Below are 27,824 nucleotides of genomic sequence, written 5' to 3' on the forward strand. Positions count from 1 at the left end.
TTGGACAATTTCAAACCTCAACCAGTAACCTTTTATTCAATAAATTTGTATTAACTTTCCAAGGATATTTATAAGCCTCCCATTTAGTTTTACATTTTTCAGAGTACTGTTTAAACCTTTAATTGTAAATCTCCATTTAAGTTTTACATTTCTCAGTACTGTTCAAACCTTGAATTTTAATAACTAATTAACCATTACTGGTTTACATGTTATTCATTTAAGGGGATAAGTTAAAGCAAAGACACTTTCATATATTTAATGCATTAAAATTCCTGCATTTGCAGAAATTGCATGGAGCTCGTGAATACGAAAGTTAGATAAAATCGATATTAGAGAATTTGCTTGTCAGTTAGCTGATGGGCCAACCCAATCTGGACCTATCTGTCCAGTATTGGTAACTAACTTCTGGGATACAACTACCAACCGGAGGGCTAAAACGACGGAAGATAAAGTCGCAAAACGTTATTTCAGTTTTTTGTAGCTTCCCAAGTGTTACTTGTGTTTGTTGTTACCAGGACAATGTCAGGAATCCTGAAAAAACATCACTGTTAGTACATTCAACCTGTGGTATTTCATAATTCATTTCAAGCATTAATATTTTACTTGCCAACAAACTGTTAAGATTCCCATCAATCTTAATATTTTTGCTACTAATATTTTTGCCAAAAAGTTATTTCAGAGAAACTAGCCATTGCACTAACACTCCAATACAAGCTTGCTTAATCAGTTTGATCATTAAAAATCATGCATAAATTCAGCCGAGCTAAATCACAGTATTAAAACTATCGAAATCTGCAGATTCTTAAAATGCCACAATCCTAAGTGGCATTAACTGAAAAAAAGTTTGTTCCTAGTACTGGAAAAACCAGGGAGCATAGTAATTAAAAAAGTGAAAAATATATTTACAATACTGTAGCTTTCAATCTATAGCAAGAACAAGTAACTTACAGTACACGATTTTTTTTGTACCCAGGAATCTTAAATTGATGTTAAAAAAAAAACGTAGGCGCCAAACATGAAAAAAGCCACAAGAACAATTTTTCTTGTAGCATTTCCATGTTTGGTGACCATGTTTAAGAAAACCCTAGTCTCAGTTTAATACATTTAATGAGTTTTTTATATCTAATACTCCAGTCCAGACCAAATTTAACTGATTTATGATTGTAGCTAAGCTACAAACTATAATATATAGAGCCAAAAAAGGTTCTAGAAACTCTAGAGTTAGGTGTGAAAAACCCATAGTTATTCTCTTCATACAAATCGTGAGATACTGGGAGAAGTCACTGTAGGGTCAATATAGGTCACTGCTGACTTACTGATCATGTAAGGTTGTATTGTCACCAGGAATGAGTAATTTTTCACCAGGAATGAATAACCATGCAGAATGTAAAGTCCATCGAACTAAAGTAACAGGTTGAAAGATTAGTTAAGATAGAACACCAATGTCACTTTCTGATTGAGACAACACCACAGCAACAATATTCTTCAGGAATGGTCTGGACCAAAATTGGTAAGAACAGGAACTATTTGTTCAGAAGTCTTTGATCTCACTACTCCAGAGTTTAACTACCTCAGTCGAGGTGGTAACCCTAAACAACAACAAACTTTCTGGTAGATTCCAATGACAGAACAGCCTTTAGTCAAAACTGTACCATCAAACAGTACCACCAAACATCAGCATATGTTCAGGATAATGTACAATAACTAATGAAAATTTTTTGCACTAAGGGTCACAAGACTAGAAAATGCTATGGTCAAACACTTTTTGCACTAATATAAGACGTAGACTATCACTGAGCTGAAGAAAACTGACCAAGAGGGTATGGCAAATTTGCTTACCGACATACAACAAAAGGTTTCTAAATAAATTTAGAATACAACCCAGTCTAAGTCTTCCATAAAAAAGTTTTCTATAAAGAAACTTTATAAAGGACCATCATACAATCCTTTATGCCAAATTTGTAAGAGTAGCGAAAGACCAAAAATACACAAGTCCTTAGAAATTGTCTTTCAGACCATAACTTCCACAAATAAAACAGTTACAGCAGTAAGATTCTGCTCACTGAAAATACCTTGTCTGAAACAAGAGGTTTCCGAATACTTTAAAACAGGATGAAAGTGTTTAACAGTCTTCAGATCTGCAATATGAAGGACTAAACTTAATTGACCAAAGAGTGCCAAGTGTGTTTCTGGTTCAGTCAAGTCCAGAGTAAGAACAATCAGCCGCCAGTGAAATAAAACCTTTGACGAAATCAATATATCAGCCCAGGCGAGACTAAAAAACCATACACTTAAAATTATTTTAAGTGTAGTTCCAGACTATTGTCATTAAGACTACACTGGCAAACCTAGACACCGCTACATCAACATTTAACATGAGCGACCAAACAACAAAACTGCCAACTGTGCAAACCACAAAAACAGTTAAAAAAAAAAAAAAAAAACTCTCGCGATAATGTACAGAAGGTCTAAAGACCTACTGTACAAGTCGTCAAGAGCCCTCCATCCATGCTAGGAGCACAGCCCCTAACAGGGGTGGAGATTAGTAATGGGTATTCAAATTTCAGATACAAAATTAAAAATAAATTTTTAAGCCTAAAATATGAACCCTCCCTTATGAAATTTTTACATTGTAACCTTGATCAATCCTATTCCATAATCTTAAGAACCTAAGAGGTTTAGTTTCAGAACTTTAAACCCTGAACAGTAAAAGATATCTAGACTTTAAACCATCAGTCAGACTTAAAATTTTAGAAATTAAAACACTTAGCCCTGACCAGCCCTGACCAGCCCTGACCAGTCCAAATACAGTTAAAATTAAGTGACAAGTGCCCACGCAGAGTCAAATTAAAACTTCGTAAAATGGTTAAATTACCCCCATGAACAGGGTCAAAACTTAATTAAAACTTTCCTATTATCAAGACAATGCCGAGCAACCTTAATAAAAAAATTTCTCTGCCCACTAACAAAAAAACTCTGCCCAATAACCAAAATATAAAGTTCTCACTAATACCCTATGAACAGGGTCAAAAGTCATTAATTAAAACTTTACTATTATCAAGGCTTAATGCCGACCAAGCTTAATCAAAAAAGTTCTCTGCCCATTAACCAAAAAACTCTGCCCAATAACCAAAGTATAAAGTTCTCACTAACCACACTGACTACTAATCATCCTAGCGTAAAATAGTTTAAAACCACTTAAACACCATTAAATATAAAAAAATCGAACCTTCAAACTAATTTCGTGTGAGGCTTTAGTATCAAACTAAAATTCTGAACTCACCGTTTTCCGTTATGGTAGTAACTCAATGATCAGGATGGGTCGACAATACAACATAGTAAGTTCACCCAACAGGAGTTCTAAATTAAGTGCCCAAAAGCCACAATCCACGTTACCTGAAAAAATAAACTTTTGTAACTTAAAAAATTTTAAAGTTATTCCTAACTACTAACTACAGGATGTCTAATATGAAAATATATAGTGAAAGGAAAATTATCAAAAGGACTGCAAACATTGAATTCACGTCTTTCAGCAAAACCTATAGAAAACAAAATTTGATAAAATTTAAATAAAATTAAAAACTAAACTTAGAAACCTCTAACTTATACCCATTTGGAGTGTTACATTTTACAGTAAAAAAGCCCAAAGCCACTTTAAAGCCAAAGTGTCAAAACCCACTTCAGATCTGAACCCTTCGAAAATAGATTAGTGTAATTTCTGCAATTAAATTTCTTAAGCCAGTTTCCTTTCAACGAAATAGAAGGAAAAATTGCGAACAAAGCCACTGAAAAAAATTATTTGTATAAACATTCACAAGTCGACAATTACACTTCTGAATTCCCAAGCCCTTATTAGAAAATTTCCCAAGCTACCAAGTTACATTTTCGGACAAAGATCCTCGCAGTTTAAGTAAAGCAAAAACGAATGCTGAAGTTATATAGGTTTATTAATAAAAAAAGTTTTATTTACCATTCTAAATCTTAATACATGCTAGAGAATCAGAGTAACGGGACGGAACCTTCGCATATAATACAAATTCCACTAAGGGGCCAAACCTTCGCATATGGGAATATCAACTTCCACTTAATAAACCCTCGGCCAGACTTGCAGAAATCAAGTTAAGCTAGTATCCGTATTACTCTAAACATGTAATTAAACGTAATACTATAAACATGTAATTAAAGCTAGGTAATTCACCATGTTTAATTATCAAACAAGTTAGCCACAAACACCAATCACCTAAAAAAATTAAACTTGAAGGAACAATAATCCTACTGCGTACCTAAGAACCCCTCTCCGCCTTCACGATCAACAAAACACACAAAAGTCAATGAACAACCTACGATAACACATCCGAAATAAAACTAAACTCCTACCTTAACGTCACGTCCCAACAAAGAACATACGCGCCCCATAAGATTAATACGTAAACCACAGGATCAATTCGATGAGACGTCGAACACCGTCACTCAGGCCGTAAACTACACGAAACTTTTCGCCTTTGGTCTAAGGTCAGTATATTATATGCATGGCCTCACTCTCGACAGCCAAGGATCGTTGAATCTACGAAAAGGGGGAACACAGCAAGGACGCTGAAGGTATATGTCGGAAGGTGAGTCTCCATTCGCTGTGTCAAGCAATTTTTCATCGGAATGTCAATTTACACTCAATTCCCGATGTTATTTAACTACTTTCATTTATTTTCACTACTTTTATTCTCCTTCTGTTACTCCGACCGCTAAATGTTAATACACTTCGACGTCAGAGGGCTCGCAATCGTCAAGACGTCGCCCAATATTTTGATGTTAGATACAGAAATTTGTTTGTAATAAATACTCATTTTTATCATTGGTGTAAATAACAGTGTCCAGTACTGCAGGAACGTTAATTAAAACTATGTTCGTAAACATGACGAATTTGAGCTGAATTCAGTCGCGAAGGTTATTCAATTGTATATTTTTTTTTTTTACTGGAAGTTAGTAATAGGCAATGAGTACAACATCCAACAAATTTTCGTTTTCTGAAAACCGGAAGTTCAACTTCACGAGAAATATAGGTGAAAAGCTCCGTTGCTTCTTTCAATATGCACTGTAATCGACAAATGGAACATTGAGATAAAAAAAAAAAAAAAGAGCTTGATGTAAGCCAACAACTGAAATATTCCATTTATGAGACGATAAAAAGCGATTTTAGCAGAAAATTAAAGACGATAAAGCAATATTTACATTCATCGTTTTTCATCCATCCAGAAGCTCACGCGTGGACGAAGATACTAGTCCCCCCCCCTCCTCCCATCTCCCCCCCACACACATACACACATACGAGCACATAATTTTGGTGTTACCTAGAAATAACTGCCATTGGTTATAATAATTAATGGATGAAGGATATCTAGTGAGTTGCTAGGGCGTGGGAGTCATTGCTTAGAGCAATTATTTTTGTGTTGTTTCTATGTTCAATTTTAATGTCTCAAGGAGAATCAGGGTATTTTGATTTCTTGCCTGTATTCCTCATCACATCAATTCATCATCAATATACCCAGGGCTGCACAGACGCAACGCTCTTGACAACTTCGAAGTAAACGTTGATTCCTGTGCTGTGTTGGTTTCTCTAGAATAAAAACGTTTATTGGTGGGAATATTGGTGTGAAATTGCACCAACTAATGGCTTTACAAGATCAACAACATATTATGCATGTAGTGGAATCCACAGTTATTAATTGGCCTAGCAGGAAAATTGGTTATTTGTTATCCAAGAGTATATCATTTCCTGTCACCAGGCATCAGGTGTCTTGAAGATGACTTGCAAAAATGAAGACAAAATTAGTCAGGATCATTAGCCATTGATTTATTTTTCCTGTGTATGGTATGTATATGTATATATATATATATATATATATATATATATATATATATATATATATATATATATATATATATATATATATATATATATATATATATATATATATATATATATATATATATATATATATATATATATATATATATATATATATATATATATATATATATATATATATATATATATATATATATATATATATATATATATATAATATAATATATAGATAGATAGATAGATAGATAGTTCAGTTCATTTCATCTTTATTTCATATCTCAGATACATAGGTAGAAAAAAAAATTACAGCTTTATAAAATACACTCGTCGGAACATGCACATATTGACACAAAACACTCATGACTAACCGTCCTGGTACACACACTTTCATAATGCATAAAAACAAACAGACAGGATATTACATAAAACTTCCAAAACACTCCAGTCGTATCAACTTTCTAAAATTTACATTGACCATTTTAGGACACAAAGTCAGAGGGAAGCATAACAGTCATGGAAGGCAACACAAACTGTGGCTCAATACAAAACATAACTATAAACAAACTTAGTACACATACGATAAAATTCCTCATTTGCTTCTCACTATTTTGAACAAGACAAACTCTTGCTAAAATAGCACCTTCATCATTATATATTAACTAATCTATATCGTGATATGTTTTCAAAATATCGTAGACTTCTTTTAAGAAAGCTGAGGATATGTGAAAAAACATAATTTTTAAAAAAATAAAATCACGTGGATTATTTAGCAGCCGCAAGGCTGACAAAATCTTAGATTAACTTATAAAATGTTGAAAAGTTAAAATTTGTGCCTCCTGACAATCATAATGGTTGCTCTCATGATAAGAGAGGTATCAAATTTTTTTGACTACCTTATGATAGCCAACGCCAAAACTTTTGTACAAGCTGCCAGATTAAGAACCACCAAACCACATTTCGCACCAGTACATCTGCAGACAGAATAGTTTAAACCGTAACACTGTCACCTCTTTATCTACAAAATAAGATTTCCCCAACATCATGTTAAACTCAGCATAAAATTTACTTCTTACCAGAATTATGTCGTCATTATAATTTAAATTGCACGTTATAATATACCCCACGTACTTAAACGATTTTGCATATCCAATCTCATCAGCACCGACTTTAAAAGACTCAATATTTGCACCTTCTCTCAGGCTAAAATAAAAAAACATTCACTTTGTCTTTACTGGATTAAAATTTAATTATATATTAAAAGCTTCCTCTTAAGCGGCTTCTTTCAATTTTTGTAGACCAATTGTTGAGGGGGCCAGCAACACAACATCATCAACATATGCAATGATATTCGAACTTAAGATACCCAATCGGCAAACAACCTCCATTTCAGAAATATTCCTTGGGATCGCATCAATATATATTCCAAAAAAGAGACTTGATAAAATTCCACCCTGGCGGCACTCCGTTTTTAATTTCCCATTCATTGAGACACTAGACCAATATTTCACATTAGCCACTTGGTTACTGTACCAAAAGTGAACTAAATTTACATATATAGCCGGAACCCCGTAATCTATTAATTTTCTCATAGGAACATCGGGAATAACTAACTCAAATGCTTTCCTAATATCAATAAAACAAGCATAAACATTCAAACTACCATTATTGTAGCGTGGGATTGTTTCTTTTAATACTAAACAGGCAGAGCAAGGTGGATGGCCCACTCTAAAACTGAGATATTGGTTTTATACTCTCTGAAATACGGTACTAAGTAATTGCAATAATACCGAAGAGGACGTCACAGGTCTGTAATTATCTGAGCTAGATACATAGATAGATAGATATAGTATATGTATGTATATCTACCTATCTATATATCTATATATATATATATATATATATATATATATATATATATATATATATATATATATATATATATATATATATATATATATATAAACATAAACATAAAACTATCGTACTACTGTTTAAAAAGTAATTTTCTAAAAATGTTATTTACAAGCAGTTCGTCCAGTTTGTAAATCTCGGGGCTTCTGCTGATCAAAACTACACGATTCTTCTTTATGATTTACGATTCAGCAGCGTGTCTTTTCGTGATGTCTTTACAGACCATCTCTGTAACTTTTTACCAATTGATGGTATGGCTGCATTCACTCATATGCTGAAATAAACTACTTGCAGTATTCCCTGTTCTGATACTATATTCGTTGTTTTAATCTTGATTTGAGATCCTTGACACTCTGTCCAAGTGCTTTTCATTACACTGGTTGCAAGGGATCTCATATATGCAACCATTCTTCTGTAGAGGGGAATTCCTGATTAACATGTTCTTAAGTACAAAGTTCTTAAAAATGACATTACCATTAAATGGTCTCAACAGCCTAGGGATGGCCATGAACTGGTTACGGTATGGTAAAACAAGAAGGTTTTCACCGTAAAATCACTCTTAAGGGCAACATAAAATGCTCTTCTTGCTTTGCAGAAAGCTCTGTCAAATAAAATCACACTGGTATCTAAGACTCGTTGCAATTTTCGGAATGTACAACGATAAGTAGAAAGCACCAAAATAAACTAAACAGATTGATTCAGCAAAGTAATTGGACAACAAATGCTAAATAATGATTTGATTCGTAATATATCTAATAAACCTTTGGACAGCTCCACCTCAGTAGCCTTAGGATATGGAATAAATTTCTATATTAAAACAAATGCAGATTGTGTATGGGATCACCAGCTTCGATTCACCCGAGAATATTCCTGTAAGGTTCTTAAAAGCATATGAAAAACTGAAAAAAAGATAGAGATTTACATATTACTAGAGCTGATAAATCCAATACGTTGGTCATCATGAAGAAGGTCGACTATAATCATAAAGTGTTAGAATTACTCTCAAATCAAGAAACCTACACAGGAAAAAGAAATAATCCTTTAGGTAATGTTAATGCTTATTTCAACAAAAAAAAAAAAAACATCAAGAGTATTCTTAAAAGCCTCAAAGAATTAATACAAAAATTCATTACTGTAAAGCCAACTCTTCCTTATTTATATGGAGTCATTAAAACTCAGAAGGAAAATAATCCTTTCAGACCCAGTAGAAGTTCCGTAGGCTCTTGCACCCGTCAACTATCGAGGTGGCTTGTTAGCGAGTTGTCACCAATACTTGGAAACATCAGGTGTGTCCGTAAAAAATAATGTGGATTTTATAGATAGGTTAAGAAGGTTTAATTTTAATTATGATTTCAAGTTAGTTAGTTTTTACGTGACTCATTATTTACAAAAGTACCGTTAGATGAATTACTTGAGTTTATGAAGGAAGGAATGGAAAAATACACCTTTTTTTTTCAACAGGCCTTCTGTGAATTAGCTTATAGAACTACCAAGGATACTTCCTAAGGGTATCCTGTGGGTTAGGTACGTTGATGGTATATTTTGTGCTTGGCCTGTTGACAAAAGACGAAGAAAGCTTCTTAACAGCATTAAATACCATAGCACCTTCTATAAAACTGACCTTAGAAACTTAAACAGATAATAAGTTGGCGTTTTTAGATATTTTAATTGTGAGGAATGATAGAAATTTTAAATTTTCTGTGTACAGGAAGTCTACGAAATGTAGATCCCTACATGCAGCTTTATTCAAACCATCATCCGAGATCGAAGATGATGGAATTTTCGTCTGTGCTTTTAAGGGCGCTGCTGGTCAGTTTCCCTGACTTTCTCGAGGCTGAGCTTCGGAAGGTACGAGGGATTGCGAAGAGTCTTGAATACCCTTACGATTTTATTGGCAGAGCTTTTTGTAAAGCAAGAAAAAACTTCTATGCATAGAAGTGATTTTAATGTGAAAAACCTTCTTGCTTTACCGTACCGTAACCAGTTCATGGCCATCCCTGGGCTGTTGAGACCATTTATGTTAATGTCATTTTTTGGAACAATGTACTTAAGAATTCCCCTCTACAGGAGAATGGTTGCTTATATGAGGTCCCTTGCAATCACTGTAATAAAAGGTACGTGGGACAGAGTGTCAAGGATCTCGAAACAAGATTAAAACAACAAATATGTCAGAAATGGGAATACTGCAAGTAGTTTACTTCAGCATATGAATGAATGCAACCACACCATCAGCTGGGAAAAAAAGACAAAGAGATAATGTTCTGTAAAGACATCACGAAAAAAACATTGTTGATTCATGTGTCATAAAGTAGAATCGTGTAGATTTGATCAACAGCAGCCCCGGGATGCATAAATTGGACAAACTGCTTGTAATTAACATTTTTAGAAAATTAGTTTTTAAGCAGTAGTGCGATAGTTTTTACGTTTATACATACACACACACACACACACACACACACATATATATATATATATATATATATATATATATATATATATATATATATATATATATATATATATATATATATATATATATATATATATATATATATATATATATATATATATAATATATATAGTATATATATAATATATATAGTATATATGTATACCTATCTATCTTTATGTGGGTGTGTGTGTGTGTGTATGTATATGCGCCACAGGAGAAATAAAACAATGACTAATAATCCTGACTGGTTTTGTCCTCATTTTTGGAAGTCATCTTCAAGACACCTGATACCTAGCGACGGAAAATTATATAATCTTGGATAACGGTGCAAATAACCCATTATTAGCTCTGTGGATTCCACTACATACATAATATGCCGTTGATATTATAAAGCTACTAGTTGGTACAATTTCTGAACACTATATAAAGTTTAAATATAGTGTGTACAGAAAACTTACTAATATTCCCACCAACAAAACAATTTTTACTCTAGACAAAGGAACAAAGGGAAGATATCAATGTTTACTTCGAAGTTTTCAAGAGCGTTGAGTATATGCAGCCCTGAGTAAGTTGATGATGAATTGATGTGATTAGGAATACAGGCAAGAAATCAAAATATCCTGATTCTCCTTGAGACAATAAAAGAGAACAAAAAATCACAAAAACAATTGCTCTCAGCAATGACTCTCCACGCCCTACCCAACTCTCTAGATATTCCTCGTCCATTATTGAATCCAGGTAAAAAAAGTCACAGGAAAAAAGTCACAGAAAGAAGTCACAGGAAGAAAGTCACAGAAAAAAAAGTAACAATAGTCTTTCCTATATAGCCACCCCCATGGGTTTTAACCCGGTATGTATCCACCTTTGCAGCGTGTTTAGTACAAACCCGTTGAGGATTTTTTTACGTGGTATGTATCCACATTTGCAGCATGTTTAATGCAAACCCATTGGGGATTTTTTTTAGCCGGGGATGTATCCACCTTTGCAGCGTGTTTAGTACAAACTCGTTGGGGATTTTTTTAACCAGGTATGTATCCACCTTTGCAGCGTGTTTAATACAAACCCTTTGGGGATTTATTTTACCTGGTATGTATCCACCTTCGCAGCATGTTTAGTACAAACCCGTTGGCGATTTTTTAAACGGGTATGTATCCACCTTTTCAGCTTGTTTAGTACAAACCCGTTGGGGATTTTTTTAACCCTGTATGTATCCACCTTTGCAGCGTGTTTAATACAAACCCTTTGGGGATTTTTTTTAGCAGGTATGTATCCACCTTTGCAGCGTGTCTAATACAAAAGTTTGGGGATTTTTTTTAACCCGGTATGTATCCACTTTTGCAGCGTGTTTAGTACAAACCCGTTGGGATTTTTTTAACCGGGTATGTATCCACCTTTGCAGCGTGTTTAATACAAACCCTTTGGGATTTTTTTAAAACCCGGTATGTATTCACCTTTTCAGCGTGTTTAGTACAAACCCGTTAGGGTTTCCGTATAAACATAAACAAAAGACTGTAAATATCGAATAGATAATGACCCCCAAGAAATATTGTGAATTTTTCCCCTGTGACTTTATTACCAGCCACTTCTTTTCCTGGCCAAAATGGTGACTTTTTTCCTGTGACTTTATTACCGGCCAACATAAATTAATGACTTCTTTTCCTATCCAAAACTGTGACTTTTTTCCCGTGGCTTTTTTCCTGTGAACTTATTACCGGCCAACATAAATTAATGACTTCTTTTCCTAGTCAAAACTGTGACGTTTTTCCCGTGGTTTTTTCCTGTAACTACTACGCAGGCAAGTGTGCGTGGTGGGGGGGGGCGGTTGTATCTGTGTCCACGCGTGAGCATCTGGATGGATGAAAAAGATGAATGAAAATATTGCTTTATCGTATTTAATTTCAACTAAAATAGCTTTTTAGTGTCTCGTAAATGGAATATTTCAGTTGTTGGTTTACATCGAGTTTTTTTTTTTTTTTTTTTTTTTTTTTAGCTCAATGCTCCATTTGTCGATTACAGTGTATATTAAAAAGAATAACGGAGTTTTCCGCCCATATTTCTCGTGAAGTTTAACTTCCGGTTTTCAGAAAATGTAAATTTGATGGATGTCATACTCGTTGCATATTACTGGCTTCCAGTGAAAATAAAAATATACAACTGCATAATCATTGCGACTGAATTCAGCTCAGATTCATCATGTTTATGATCATAGTTTTAATTAACGTTTCTGCAGTACTGGACACTGTTGTTTACATCAATGATAAATATGTGTATTTATTACAAATAAATTTCAGTAACCAACATCAGAAAATTGGCCTTCGTTTTGACGATTGCAACTTCTCTGACGTCGGAATATATTAAATTTAGCGGTCGGAGTAACAGGTAGGAGAATAAAAGTAGTGAACAGTAAATTGAAAGTAGTTAAATAACATCAGGAATCGAGTGTAAATAGACATTCCGATGAAAAATTCCTTGACACAGCAAATGAAAACCCACCTTCCTACGTATACCTTCAGCGTCCTTGCGATGTTCTTTCTTTTAGTAGATTCCACAATCCTTGGCTGTCGAGAGTGCGGCCATGCAGGTGCGGTGTTGACGTTAGACCAAAGGCGAATGATTGCTTTCAGTTTACGGCTAAAGTGACGGTGTGCGACGTCGCAGCGAATTGACCGTGTGTGTTAACGTATTATTCTTGTGGGGTATGTTGGAACTTTTGTTGGTGCTGGCTTGAAGGTGAGAGTCCGCTTTTATTTCGTTTATATTGGCTGAGGTGGAACGTTGACGTTTGTGCGTTTTGTTTTTAGTCAAGGCGGTGCATAATAATTGGAGCTGGTTCTGTTACTTGTATGTTTTTTGAAGAGGCGTTTTGTGGTTCATGAACTGGGTTACGGTGAATTTTTTTTAATTAGGAAATTTTTAGTTTTAATTTCCTGGTACTTGTTTGTATCTGAAGTCTGTTTCTTACAATATTGGATTTTTTTAGGCTTTAGTAGAAACGAGAATGGGCATTTATATTCATATATGCAGAGCTTTGGTCCCAGGACAAGTCGTCTCGTGTGCGGAGGCTTGATCCCTTTATTGGGATTTAATTTTTATTAGGGTTTTCCTTTTTTGGATTAGGGTTTTCCTTTTTTGGATTAGGGTTTTCCTTTTTTGGATTAGGGTTTTCCTTTTTTGGATTAGGGTTTTCCTTTTTTGGATTAGGGTTTTCCTTTTTTGGATTAGGGTTTTCCTTTTTTGGATTAGGGTTTTCTTTTTTTTTTTTTGGTTTTCCTTTTTTTGGATTAGGTTTTCCTTTTTGGTTTTCCTTTTTTTTTGGATTAGGGTTTTCCTTTTTTTGGATTAGGGTTTTCCTTTTTTTGGATTAGGGTTTTCCTTTTTTTGGATTAGGGTTTTCCTTTTTTTGGATTAGGGTTTTCCTTTTTTTTGGATTAGGGTTTTCCTTTTTTTTGGATTAGGGTTTTCCTTTTTTTTGGATTAGGGTTTTCCTTTTTTTTGGATTAGGGTTTTCCTTTTTTTTGGATTAGGGTTTTCCTTTTTTTTGGATTAGGGTTTTCCTTTTTTTTGATTAGGTTTTCCTTTTTTTTTTGGATTAGGGTTTTTTGGATTAGGTTTTCCTTTTTTTTTTTTTTTGGATTAGGGTTTTCTTTTTTTTTTTGGATTAGGTTTTCCTTTTTTTTTTTGGATTAGGTTTTCCTTTTTTTGGATTAGGGTTTTTTTTTTTTTTGGATTAGGTTTTCTTTTTTTTTGGATTCTTTTTGGATTAGGTTTTCCTTTTTTTGGATTAGGGTTTTCCTTTTTTTTTTTGGATTAGGGTTTTCCTTTTTTTTTGGGTTTTTTTTTTTTGGATTAGGGTTTTCCTTTTTTTTGGATTAGGGTTTTCCTTTTTTTTGGATTAGGGTTTTCCTTTTTTTTGGATTAGGTTTTCCTTTTTTTTGTTTTGGATTTTTTTTTTTGGATTAGGGTTTTCTTTTTTTTTTGGGTTTTCCTTTTTTAGGGTTTTTTTTTTGATTATTGGATTAGGGTTTTTTTTTTGGATTAGGGTTTTCCTTTTTTTTTGGATTAGGGTTTTCCTTTTTTTTTGGATTAGGGTTTTCCTTTTTTTTTGGATTAGGGTTTTCCTTTTTTTTGGATTAGGGTTTTCCTTTTTTTTGGATTAGGGTTTTAATAGGGTTTTCCTTTTTTTTTTTGACAAGGTTTTCCTTTTTTTTTGGATTAGGGTTTTCTTTTTTTTAGATTAGGGTTTTCCTGGATTAGGGTTTTCCATTAGTTAGGTTTTCCTTTTTTTTTGGATTAGGGTTTTCCTTTTTTTTTGGATTGTCCGTTTTCTTTTTTTTTTTTTTTGGATTAGGTTTTCTTTTTTTTGAATTAGGGTTTTCCTTTTTTTCTAAACTTTTTTTTTGGATTAGGGTTTCCGAGGCGCTTTTTTTTTCTTAGGGTTTTCCTTTTTTTTTACCTTTTTTTTTTGGATTTTTTCTTTTTTTTTTTTGGATTAAGGGTAGGGTTTTTTTTTGGATTAGGGTTTCTTTTTTTTTGGAAATAAAAAGTTATTCTTGAATAGCAAGTTATTCTGACATAGTTAATGTCCGTTTCTTGGCTTTCTCTAAACTACGAGGCGCTGTTCTTAAACTTACCTTGGTTTGTCATAAAGTAACTCTGGAAATAATCTGTAAGTTGAAAGTTCACAAGTTATTTTAGAGTAGTGAAACTTTATAGTGAAATGTTACTAATTCACTGCAGTTATTAACTTTTAAAACTGGCTTAACCTTTAAGTTTAATTCCTTGCTGTAGTGACACGAACATGTTTTTGAAAGTTTTTTTTTTTTTTGAGGTATTTGACCAGGACTTACTAGTGGCTTTGAAATTTTTTATATAAATCATTTTGTATATACATACTTAAACACTTTAACTACAAAGTTTTAAGGAAAGTGGTTTTTTGTTTCATTTAAATATGATCCAAGTATAGAGTTCTTAGTTTTATACTTTAAATTTTTGGTGAATGATTTGTATTCTATGAAGGCAGCCATGTAGACCATAAATTCTTCTTTAAATCACTAAATATTTAGGTTATTTGATATCCTGCAGTTAATTAGGGACAACTTTGTAATTTAGGTTGAAAGTTTTTTTATAACCTGATTTTTTTTTCAGGTAACGTGGTTTGTGCCTCTTTGTGTTAGGTGAATCTGAAAAGCTGCCATGTCTACCCATCCTGATCATTAGTTACTGCCATAAGGAAACATGGTGAGTCCAGAATTTTTCTTTATACCAGCAAATAATTTTGTTTTTATAGGTTTTTTTTTTTAAGGGCAGTTTTACACTTTAACTATACTGTTTTAAAAAAGTATAGTTAAACGCTAGTGTAGTTAATGAGAACTTAGTATTTTGGTTAATGGACAGGGTAATTTTCTTTACTGGGAAGTCTAAGTTTTGACTAAAGTTTTAAATTTTAACTTACCTGTTCATGGGTTATTGGCTCTGGATGTATTATCTACCCATCCTGATCACTGAGTTAGCCATTATAAAAAATTTAATTTAGGTTTTATCTTAAAACATTGATATTAGTGAAGCCTTTCAAGGAAATAGTTTGGGTTAGTATTTTTTATGGCTATAAGTGTTTAATTTATGCCAGTGCAGATAGTGAGAATTTGATATTTTGGTTATTGGGTAGTTGTTCATTTTGGTTAAGTAGGCATTTATTTTTTGTACTTGTCTTACTAGGCTTTAAGTTTTGATACTAGATAAGTTTTAAATTGTAAACCTGGCCCTGTTCATGGGGTATTTTGACAGTATTTTAATTAGACTCGGCGTTTGATTTTAAAAGATTGTTTGACTACGTTGGCACATTTCACTTAATCTTGAAATCTGCAACTAGTCAAGGTTTGAAATCTGCAACTAGTCATGGTTTGAAGTTTGTATTTTTTACTGTTCAGGGTTTAAAGTTCACGAAATGAAGTGATTGATTTCAGATTATGAAATAGGATTGGTAAATGTTAGTGTTAATTTCATACTAGTAAGGGTTTACATATTTAGCCTTAAATTTATATTAAAATGTTGGCTTGTACCTGAAATTTGTATAACCATTCCTGAACTCCACCCCTGTTAGGGGTTGTCCCTTAACATGGATGGAGGGCTCTTGACGACTTGTACAGTAGGTTATTGGACCTACTGTACATTATCGCGAGAGTTTTAAAGGAATCTTAGGATTAGGAATCTTAACACTAAATTAGTTTTGTACACGATTGGCACGGTTAGTTGTACACGATTGGCACGGTTAGTTGTACACGATTGGCACTGTTAGTTGTACACGATTGGCACTGTTAGTTGTACACGATTGGCACTGTTAGTTGTACACGATTGGCACTGTTAGTTGTACACGATTGGCACTGTTAGTTGTACACGATTGGCACTGTTAGTTGTACACGATTTTTAGTTGTACACGATTGGCACTGTTAGTTGTACACGATTAGTTAGTTGTACACGATTGGCACGGTTAGTTTTGCACGATTGGCACGGTTAGTTTTGCACGATTGGCACGGTTAGTTTTGCACGATTGGCACGGTTAGTTTTGCACGATTGGTTGTTAGTTGTACACGATTGGCACTGTTAGTTGTACACGATTGGTGGTTAGTTGTACACGATTGGCACGGTTAGTTGTACACGATTGGCACTTTTTTGTACACGATTGGCACATGCTTATGTTACAGCAGTGTCTAGGTTTGCCAGGTTAACTTTTGATGTTCACTGATGGACTGGGGTTTTAACATTAGTTTGCTATAGTACTCTTCTCTAAGAAGACTATGGTGTTTTGGTATAATCTTTGTTGATATATTTTTCATAAGGGGTTTTTCACTAGCAGCTGGTTGTTCTTGCTCTGAATGTAACAACCAATGTTCTTGCTCTGAATGTAACAACCAAAACAAGCGTCTTGGCCCTCTTGGTTTAAGTAAATTGAGCCCTTCATATTCCTGCTGAATATGCAGTTAAACTTCATCCTGTTTTAAAGTATGACTTTGGTAAAGTATTTTGTTTCTGACAAGAGCTTTACAAAGATTCAGTGAGCAGTCTTTTAAAATCAGCTGTAACTTGTATGTCTTCCCGTTTTTTTCGGTGAAGCTTGTGATTGAGACTCATTCCAAAGTGTATTTTGAGTATTTGGCAATTAATGTTGCTAAAGTCTTTAGTTTCCTTTTGGAAGACTAAAGATTGGGTTGCAAATTTATGTAGGCACCTTTTAATGCTGTATGTCAGTATTTCACCTTCACCACTGAAGAAAGCTGATAGTGACTTTAACACGAAGTGGTTGTCCTCATCTAAATTTTATTAGTGTAATCAGTTTTTCCCTAGGGCCGATTTTAACTCCTAGTATAGTGCTTATCCTTTATGGTCTCTTATTTTACTTATCCCTGAACATACTGTTTGGTGATACAGTTCCGACTCTGCTGTTCTGTAATTGGAGTCTACCAGCAAGTTCGTTGCTAAAGGCTTACCTTTTTGATTGGGGTGGTTGAAATGTCTGCAGTGTACAAGTATCGGACTACTGAAAACTATAGGGGGTAGTTTCCTTTCCTTCCAATTTTGGTCCCGACCCTTCCTGGACAATCTTATCACTGGTATGTCCAATTCTTACAGTAAAGGGAAATGAATCTTTTTTTTTTTTTTTAGTTGTTGCTTTTAGTTCTTGCTAAAAAGATTGAAGGGCTGCAGTATTGTAAATGAATTTCAGTTTTTAGGTTAAAATGATAAAACTTTTAAAATGTTATCTAGTGTCTGCTTTGTCTGACCTTTCAAACTGTAGCCCTCTAGCCTTTGCCATGATCGTGCAACGCTGTAGGTCAGGCCACCACCGGGCCATGGCTGAATGTTTCATGGGTTGCAGCTCATACTAAACTATACTGTACAGAAAATTAGATTCCTCCGAACTAGTTTCGGCTCATATTTATATTGATTACTGCTTCCTGGTTTTTTAGTGCTCAGAACATTGAGACTTTTCCCAGATAATGGCATATTAAAGATGTGGTATTTGAGATGTAGTATTTGAGAATTTGCACATCAAAATATTTATTAAACTTTGGTGTAGCTGAGAGCTTTGTTGACCTTGCGAGTTTTTTTGATTAAACTGATTAACCAATATATGTTTGTGCAATGGTTTTCTATTTCTAAAATACTTTTAGCAAAAATTTTAAAGTAGCTTGATGGGAATTCGTAACTTTTGATGTTGGCTATTGAAATTAGTTACTGAAGTACTAAGCTTTACTGAATCTTGGAAGCCTAGAGGCTGAATTATACTAATGGTGATGTTTTTCCAGATTCCTGACGTTTTCCTGGTAATTGACAACAGAAGTAGTATTTAGGAAACTACAAAAACTGGAGTAACTGCTTGCAGCTTCTCATCCATTGTTTTAACCCTCCGGTTGGTTGTTGAAGCCTGTTGGTTGTTGAAGCCCAGAAGTACACCAGGTTATGAAGACTGGACAGATTGGGCCCGATTGGGTTGACCCATCAACTAATTGACAAGCAGATTCTAAAATCTGCTTTACAATTTGACTCTTCAAATTCACTGATTCTCCCATTGCAAGTTTTGCAATATATTTTAAATAAAGTATTTTAAACGTATTAAATATATATGCAAGTCTTTGCTCTATAACATACCCTCTACAACCATGGTTCAGTTTAAAATCTTTAATTACTAGTCAAGGTTTAAATAGTATTCAAGAGAACTTGTGTAAAATTAGTTAAAGGCTTATTTTAAATAATCCTTTGAAAGATTAATAAATTATTGGTCGAGGTTTGAAGTGCTCAAGGTTTGAAGTGCTCAAACAAAAGTACAGTTTGTTCTTATTAGATACCCTTAGAAATAACCTTCCGAAGATATCGGAAGTTAACAGGTTTGAAAAAGCCTCTAGTTTTTGCAAGCTTGGCAAAGCATGATAGCATGAGAATGTGTATTGGAACAAAAGGTTTTTTTAGGTCTCCATTTACGGAGAGTTTCGATAGTGTTGGTAATTGTTAGCTCTTGGCATGAGTAAATTGAACTAGAGCTTCAGAAATATTTTCTGATGCCTAAGTTTTAATTGATAGGGGTAAATTTAAACCAATCCTAATGCTTAATTGGGTGACCTAAAATTGAGTCATGCCTTTCGATTTTATCTGCTGCCAGTGATAGCTAAAAGGGAAATCTCAGTATTTGGAGTGACTAAATTGGCTGGCTACTTATCGAGGATATCTTTACTCTCTTCAATACTTAAAAAATTCATAAATATCAGTTTGTGGCTTAGAAGTCAATGTTACCTATCATCCATCTCATGAGTAACTTGTATGATAATAGTAAATTGTGGCTTTCCCACATTCTGGCGTTTACGAGACTTTAGGCAATTTATAAATTGAAGAGGTAAATCAGTAGCAAAGGAGTAACTGGCAAACAAACTGTTTTAGTAAAGTGCTTTCGTCAACAGGTGCCTAAAACTGTTTAAATACAGCTAGATTTACTTAGCAGTACCAATGCCACTTCAGTTTTGTCCGAAAATTTGACGAGAAACTTACTACTACCTCACGTGGCAAGAACCTTACCAGGCTTGGAGAACCAGTTTAACAGCATAATGAAGGCCAACGAAAATAACTAATATTCTTGTGGACCCCACAAATTATCATTGCTAGTATTTCGGGTTAGGCAAGGAAAGGTACCTTCCTGTTTTAATTTCCTTAGTTATTAAGGAGTCTAGAATGCGTTCGCTCCATTTCGTAACAAGCTTGTTTAGTATTAGGATTGGATTTTTCAATAAACTTAAACCTGGTACAGCTGTACTATTAGCAAGTTAAATCTAGTTTGACCATTAATTACTTTAATAAGCTTTAGTGTCTGGCTAAATTTTCTAGGTTCGTAATTATCGGCGAACTTTGCTTTAAACGTGTAAAGATTACATTGGTAAACTATTTGACGTATATATATGTACATACATAATATATATTTTGTAACCTGGTTGTATTCAGATAAAACTATTTGATCAGAAAGTTGTCACACTGAACAGGTATGGTGCTTTATGATTTTTGAGGGCTAAAATTAAGTGCTGCCCAAATCAAGGCCGGTCCTCAAATGTCACGTCATGAGGTGCACGAGAAACATGGTTGACCCAGGTTTTTCAATTAAAAGTAAACTAATCTACATAAATGAAATTCAAATAACTAGTAGCTTTATCTTTTTAGGATAACACTGGTTGGCGAGGAGTGGCGGAAGTGGGGCCGGGAGACGTAGTAGTAGTAGTGGTGGTTGTAGACGGATCAGTCACTGGGTCATACCCTGCAGGTTTGAGGTGGCTGAAAAATAGGAAGTTCATTGAACAGGTTGCCTGAGAAGCATGAAGGTAAATGTGAGGACATTGTTGGGGTAATTGAATAACTGAACTATAAAGTGGATGGTTCTTATTACGTTTGAGTGGTCTGGGGAAAAAATAACTATCGAAGATGGAAATTGATTTAAAAGTTTTCGCAATCGTATCAAATGGTAGGCCTAATGTAACATCAATTATACAATTTTTCATTCGATTTGTAAAGTTATTCAACATTGAGTCTGATAGTACAGTTGGCACCATGAAATTTTGGACATACAATAAGACATGGCAACTGTATATTTTCTCATTTGGCAAGAATGCTTTTTCGTCAGGTATTTACATGTTTAGCAACTAGTTTCACTGGCTGTCTTGTCAATAGCTTCTCATCAGTTAAACCGAGGGATAATACTGCTCAGTTTTTTAACTGCTGAATGTTTAAAAAATCTCTAAACCAGCCGTATGGACTGGCTGCCCCAAAAACGTCAAGGGGTCACTGTCTACGTGATCCCTGGCGACCAGCTGAGTGGGCTGCAACCAAGAGGAGAAAAAGGTTAGTTTTGAGTGTTACCAAGCCGAGAAGATTCCCTGTAGCCTTTTGAAAAAAAAATATAGTGCAATATCAAAACGGTATTAATCCCTTTCAAGTAAGGGGGTAGTATTGTCAGCATCCCTTCCATTTCTAGCTGCATCCACTTGAATCCTTTTACTTTACCTCTGTTCCCACTTTCTCGCTTCCTTCTTGCTTTTCAACACTCCCACTCAGTCTTTTCAGTCACAAGTGCTGAATGGCTGAAAGCGCCCCGGTGTTTGGCTTGATAGTCATTTTCGCAAATGAAGTCCAGAAGGTATTTTTGGATTTTGAGTTTAGCCACAGGCGAATGAAGAGGTTGTGTGTGTGTAGATATAATTTCTTCTCGCATGTCTTGATAGCCAGCGGATGGAGGGCAGTGAAATCTTGGGGCATGGGAGGTGCCAGCTGGGAAAGAATGAATCGGATGCAATTGGTGTTTGTCTGCCTGTCTCTATTCGCAAGATATTTCAAACTTATTGATGAATTTTAGCATGTCCAATGTTCCCTCTTTTCTTACCCTGATGCGTTTGTACTGAACAGACTCGCCCTCTCAACGTAATATCCTCCATAATCAGTTTAAAGATTATGGATGCACCTGGTGCAGCTGATATTGCTACTCTGTAAGGAGTCGGCTTACAAACTGACTTGTGCTTTGAGATTTTCACGGAGCTCTTCAATTCAGTACTTATCAATCGTCTCATTGTTGGTTTAGCCAATCCCACAGAAAGATAACCATTCTGATTCTTCCACTTCAGTCTCTTGTTGCACAAGCTGCTTCTATTTCCAATGCGTTTGAAACTCTAGGAGGATGAAAATGTCTCGAGTCCAAAGGCCATGACAATGAGTTTTTTGTTAGTAATGATGCAGAGGAAGATAGAGTAAAAGCAACACATGGTGGGATAATGAGGTTTGGAGTATAATATTTGAGATTCCCTGAGGTGAAGTTGCACGACGAAAATAGTCTGAAACAGGTATGGGTATGGTGGCGATAATATATTGGCAAGGGAAAGAGAAAAATGGAAAGATGAAATTAAAAGATACAATGATCAGTACATAGCCCGAGACTGCCACTGTACTTTCAATCCAGAATTTTGTCATATTAACTGCAAACTTGAGGATTTGTGTACTTACTCCAATCGTTATTATCAACAAACCCCAGGAGTTTATTCCCAAGACGTCCTTCAAGATGACGGCAGGCTTTTCTGAGTTACCTGTAACAATGGTCCAGCAAACAAGTTTTCCATTCTGTTGGGATTGCATGGTCGAGATCCATTCTCATTTGGTTGGAAATCCTAAAGCGATTCTGTACAACCACTTTAGTCCTCCGAATAAATTTCATTGAAACTATGCGTTGCAAACCATCAAATGGGCGGTCTCTCATATCTAAAAGTCTTCTTGGTGAAAACGGCCTCAGTATTATTTCTCTCAAGCATTCACGTAAAAAATTCTGTCTCAACTTCGTCTCATGACCCTTTATCTGAGCAGAAGAAAATATATATATCACAAAGGCTGTTAAGTCTAATACCTTAGTAATGCTGAACAAAAACGTTTACATGCAAAAAGTTTTTGATTTATTAAATAACGTTTCAACATTCATAGTAAAAATCCTCTTGAAAAGATTAACAGTGAATTCAATAAGAAGTTGAAAGGGATACTAACGCCCCGTCCACACGGTCGAACTCTGCTCGGTAAACTTTGCCTTTTTGCGGGCTAAGCCTGTCGTGTTACGCTGCTGTCCGAACGACGCTGGTTGGATAGTAAGAGCCTGGCAGTCACTGTCACAGGACAGAGTTGTGTACAGTATGGATCGTAAGACACGCAAGAAGAAAAAAGCGCTGTGTATTATTGTAGCAATGTGTGCAAAGATAAAAGCGACTAGGCAGAAAAGGACATGGTGCAAAGAGTGGCTACAAAGAAGAGCAGACAAGGAAGAAGCCATTTGACGATATTGCGGGAACAGAGACATGGCTATGAATCAGGTTTCATCAACTATATGAGAATGGATCCTAACACCTTTTATAAACTCTTATCGAAAGTGGAACCATAAATAAGGAAACAAGATACTACCATGAGGCAGAGCATTTCAGCTGAAGCTCGACTACATGCAACATTACTATTTCTGTCAACAGGATGCATCTACCGATCACTACAGTACAGCACTAGGATTTCCAAGCATAATGGTCTAGACTGACAGATTTCCGTAGCATTGCAAAAAAGGATGCTAATATATTTGGTTTTTAAAGTTCCCATAAGTCATACAGACCTGACGTATTCATTATGATGGGTAAAATAACGGGAAACTCTTGTTTATTTTCCTTTATTTATTTGTGAAGGTTTTAGATGAAATTGCGCTGTACGGAAACTTTTCCGTAGGTGACGTCTTTATCCGTCTACCAGAAATATTTCAGTCAGTTAACAGCCCTGCTGCTGCAGGCAAAGCCTCGATACTTCGATAAACATCAGGATAGCCCTGTACGAAGCTTTGCTAGCCGTTTCTCTGTCTCTGACGTCACGCCGAGCAAAGTTCGCAGAGCAAAGCTCGACCGTGTGGACGGATGCCTAAGAGGACGGGAGGAATTATTTCAACAATTCCCAACTCTGGGAGCTTCTTTGTCATACTTCTATGTCCGTATTCAAACTCACAGAGAAAATGACCCTCTGAGACCTTATTAAGTTCTGTAGGATCTGTGTCATATGAGTTGTTAGTCCTTGTTTTAACACCTCTTGTGGGAAACTTGTCTCGTACTACGGTTAAGAACAACGTCGATCTCGTGGTAAAGCTAAATGGTGTAAATGTGAATTTTGATTTTAAACTCGCAAGGTTTGATGTAACTTCATTATTAACCAGGGTTCCTGTGTTTGAGCTTTTATCCTTTTTAAGCTAAGAACTAGATGACTTGGACCCTGTCACTTGACGAACCACTTACCAATTATAATTCCCGTTCGGTATTATTTCCGAGGTGGATATTAAACAACATTTGTAGCTTTATGTTTCTGTGTGTGCGCCCGCGCGCGCGAGTGTGTGTGTGTGTGTGTGTATTATATATATATATATATATATATATATATATATATATATATATATATATATATATATATATATATATATATATATATATATATATATGCATGATTATTATCACTTTTGTACGAGATTCATTTATCACACATTACCACAGGCGAAAAATAAGAGACGGGGTGTAGGTCCTGACCGGCTTCGACTTTATTTCCAAGCCATTGACGAAGGACTGATGCAGAGTATAAGAAGTCACAAATATATAGTCTACAGGAACAGTACTGACGAACATACACAACCGTTAGAGACTACATATCCACCCATAGGCCGGTGTCGAGGTAGGAGTGGCCTTCAAAACTCATTTGACTAAAAATCACAATGTACTCTCAGGGGACAATACTGATAAACATACCGACCTGTCAGGTGTGGATTTGAGGTCGCCTATGGTCGATATGTTTATCAGTATTGTCCCCTGAGAGTACATTGTGATTTTTAGCCAAATGAGTTTTGAAGGCCACTCCTACTTCGACACCGGCCTGTGGGTGGATATGTAGTCTCTAACAGTTGTATATGTTCGTCAGTACTGTTCCTGTATATATATATATATATATATATATATATATATATATATATATATATATATATATATATATATATATATATATATATATATATATATATATATATATATATATATTTGTGACTTGTTATACTCTGTATCAGTCCTCCGTCAATGGCTTGGAAATAGTCGAAACCGGTCAGGACCTACACCCCGCGTCTTATTTTTTCACCTGTAGTAATGTGTGATCTACATACATACATATACATACATACTGTACATACACACATATAAGTGTTTTTGAGTGTGGCAAAACAACCATGTCTTACCTCATTTAATTTAGTTTTTTTCTCCTTTTTGCACATTCCAATCTCCATTTTTATTCATATCACACTCATTCACTATTGTCTGTCTCCGTACACCTCTTGCATATTTTCCTGTTGTATCAGTTTTAACAAAGGCCCATGTCCACCAGACAGACCCATGCAGTTATAGTGCTCCGACTACCCTAGTTTATTTCCCATACCCTGTAATTCTTGGCTTTCTTCAAATATGATATACAAGCAGGTCTAGTGAATCCTCACATGGAGTTTCTATACTCTTACTAATCCCCAGAGGGATGACACCATTCCTTAGTATTTCAGCAAGTGGAAGAGAATGCAGGGGTAAGAGAGGTGACCATAAAATTTCATTACCACTTTGGGAATCCGGTAATGTCCAGTTTAGCAGTCTTTCCAGACTTACAGTGCAGAGTTAACTTCAGTTACGTTGTAGACCCCAGAAACTCGCATGGTTACCACACATTATTCATTCTATAATAAATTCATGCCCAATACAGCGCTTCAGCATTATCAGCAAGATAGAAGTTAGACATATAAGCATCAGTGATGGGTGCATCTTCGTCTTACAGCAATCATACCAATGGTAGTCTGTTAAGGAGATGAATAAGAATAAATATATCTCTCTTAAGTTAACAACTATTGGACGGCCCAAAACCATCCTTTGAATATCTGTGGAAAGTAAATTATAACTGGTGATCTCTCACTATGTAACCCATTTTTTTTTTCTGTATAAGCCTATAAAGATACAATTAGTTTTTAGCAGAGAAAACATGCAATTCTTGCCTTTATTAAGAATTACAGTAATTTTTCTTAAAGATAAATTGCTTAATAAATGTCTGGTCAAAAATAAATCTCTTGACAATTCATAATAATTAATGTCATGAGGGAGAAAAAGGTATTGACATAGAATCTTCAAAAATATAAAGTTAGAATAAATCCTGGTAAGAGTGTAAGTTAAAATCCAGAGTCAGTTTCACATTTGTTTGTTCCATTAATACTGTGATATCCTTATTCATGTCATAAATACAATAACGGGTTGTTTATTTGGAAAAACTAAGAGTGAGTGAAGTCCCTGGCGTCTGAATTTCTGGGATTTTGTACAGGATTTCCTTGTTAGGGATTTTTTTTTTCTTACAGAGGGTGGCTTTGGATAGTGTTAACATTACAGTAAATCTTATTTGAAACAAGCTAACTCAGTGAAATGGTTGTGATTAGCAGGCAACAAGTAACACGTCCGCCAGAAGTTAAGTTTTGTTTAAGCACAACTGCACTTAGCCTAAAAAAAAAAAAAAAAGCAAAAAATGCGCCGAAGTTTCTGGGGCGCAGTCGAGTTTTCTGTACAGCGTAAAATGCCGTATGAAACCCCCAGCCTCGGCTCATGAACTATCCTCCGCAGTCCATGAAACTTACAGTCACGACCCGGTGGTGGCATGTGTTGTTGGGACCTATACCACTGCCAGACGCAGGATCATGGCTAACTTTAACCTTAAATAAAATAAAAACTACTGAGGTTAGAGGGCTGCAATTTGATATGCTTGATGAGTGGAGAGTAGATGATTACCATACCAATTTGCAGCCCTCTAGCCTCAGTAGTTTTTAAGATCTGAGGGCGGACGGACAGACAAAAAGCCATCTCAATAGTTTTCTTTTACAGAAACTAAAAAAGAAAAAAGAAATCTTCCAATCTTTCAGCAAAAACATCACTGAGCGCTACCCAACCAGAAAGACCACAAAAGAAGTTTTGGCGGAATCACCTGAATTTTAAGATCTCTGATAAACTTCAACGGCAACTAAAAGTTAAGCAAATATATGCATTTTAGTGTTAGGGAAGGAAATTGTTCCTTGCCTGGGTGCGTAGGTAATTTTTCTTTCACTTTATTTTCTCCACTTCTTTTGTTATGACAAAAACTTTCATTGCAGGAGCTGAATAAAAGAATATTATTTTTTTATGTAAGCATACTACGATGCTCTAAATGTGAAGATATATTTATCTAATATTTCCTTTTTATCGCCGTCCTATGGCCCCTTTCAATTTAGTTTCTTAACTTTTTTTTAGTTTTCTGTAAAATAACACTATTGAGATGGCTTTTTGGCTATCCGTCCGCCCTCAGATCTTAAAAACTACTGAGGCTAGAGGACTGCAAATTGGTATGTTGATCATCCACCCTCCAATCAACAAACATACCAAACTGCAGCCCTCTAGCCTCATCAGTTTTTCTCTTATTTAAGGTTAAAGTTAGCCACGATTGTGCGTCTGACACCGCTATAGGTGCCAATATCACAGGCCACCTGTGAAAGTTTCATGGATCGCGGCTGAGAGTTTCATACAGCATTATACACTGTACAGAAAACTCGATTGTGCCGAAGTAACTTCGGCGCATTTTTGGCTTATGGTAATAAACTCTCATAACAGGAGCTAAATAGAAAATTTATTTATTTCTGTTGTGTTTACGTTACCAGGGCTCTCCAAATGTAAACACACATTCATCTAGTGATTTCTTTCATCACCATTTGCTTAAATACGTTTATTTTGACTTTACTTATAATAAAATTATTCAAATATGTAATATATAGTTTTCACATAAAGCAGAAATATTGCATTATTCTTTCTTCTGTATCTGAATTTGAAGTAATGTTACAGTATTATTAGATATTAGGCTTTATTTTATTTCTACAAATAAAATAAAGGAATAACATTAGAAAAAGTTATTAAGCATCTGGTACACAATGCACCTCCATCTTCATAAAACTGCCAGCTACAATGAATGTAAATTGTACTTGAGGACAAT

The 27,824-nt window shown here is 35.0% G+C and overlaps 2 long non-coding RNA genes across 2 annotated transcripts; one reads left to right on the forward strand and one right to left on the reverse strand.

Moving 5' to 3' along the window:
- Window positions 1–242: 242 nt before the first annotated feature.
- LOC136834743 (uncharacterized) lies at window positions 243–4,523 on the reverse strand. The gene is made up of 3 exons (XR_010851862.1): window positions 4,378–4,523; window positions 3,284–3,396; window positions 243–531 (listed from the first exon to the last, which is right to left on the reverse strand). It is a non-coding gene; the product is annotated as an uncharacterized lncRNA (long non-coding RNA).
- An 8,280-nt stretch (window positions 4,524–12,803) lies between these two features.
- On the forward strand, window positions 12,804–18,855 carry LOC136834502 (uncharacterized). The gene is made up of 3 exons (XR_010851831.1): window positions 12,804–12,956; window positions 15,372–15,464; window positions 18,530–18,855. It is a non-coding gene; the product is annotated as an uncharacterized lncRNA (long non-coding RNA).
- Window positions 18,856–27,824: the final 8,969 nt, after the last annotated feature.

This window comes from Macrobrachium rosenbergii, chromosome 54 (assembly GCF_040412425.1).
Source record: "Macrobrachium rosenbergii isolate ZJJX-2024 chromosome 54, ASM4041242v1, whole genome shotgun sequence".
NCBI lineage: Eukaryota > Metazoa > Arthropoda > Malacostraca > Decapoda > Palaemonidae > Macrobrachium > Macrobrachium rosenbergii.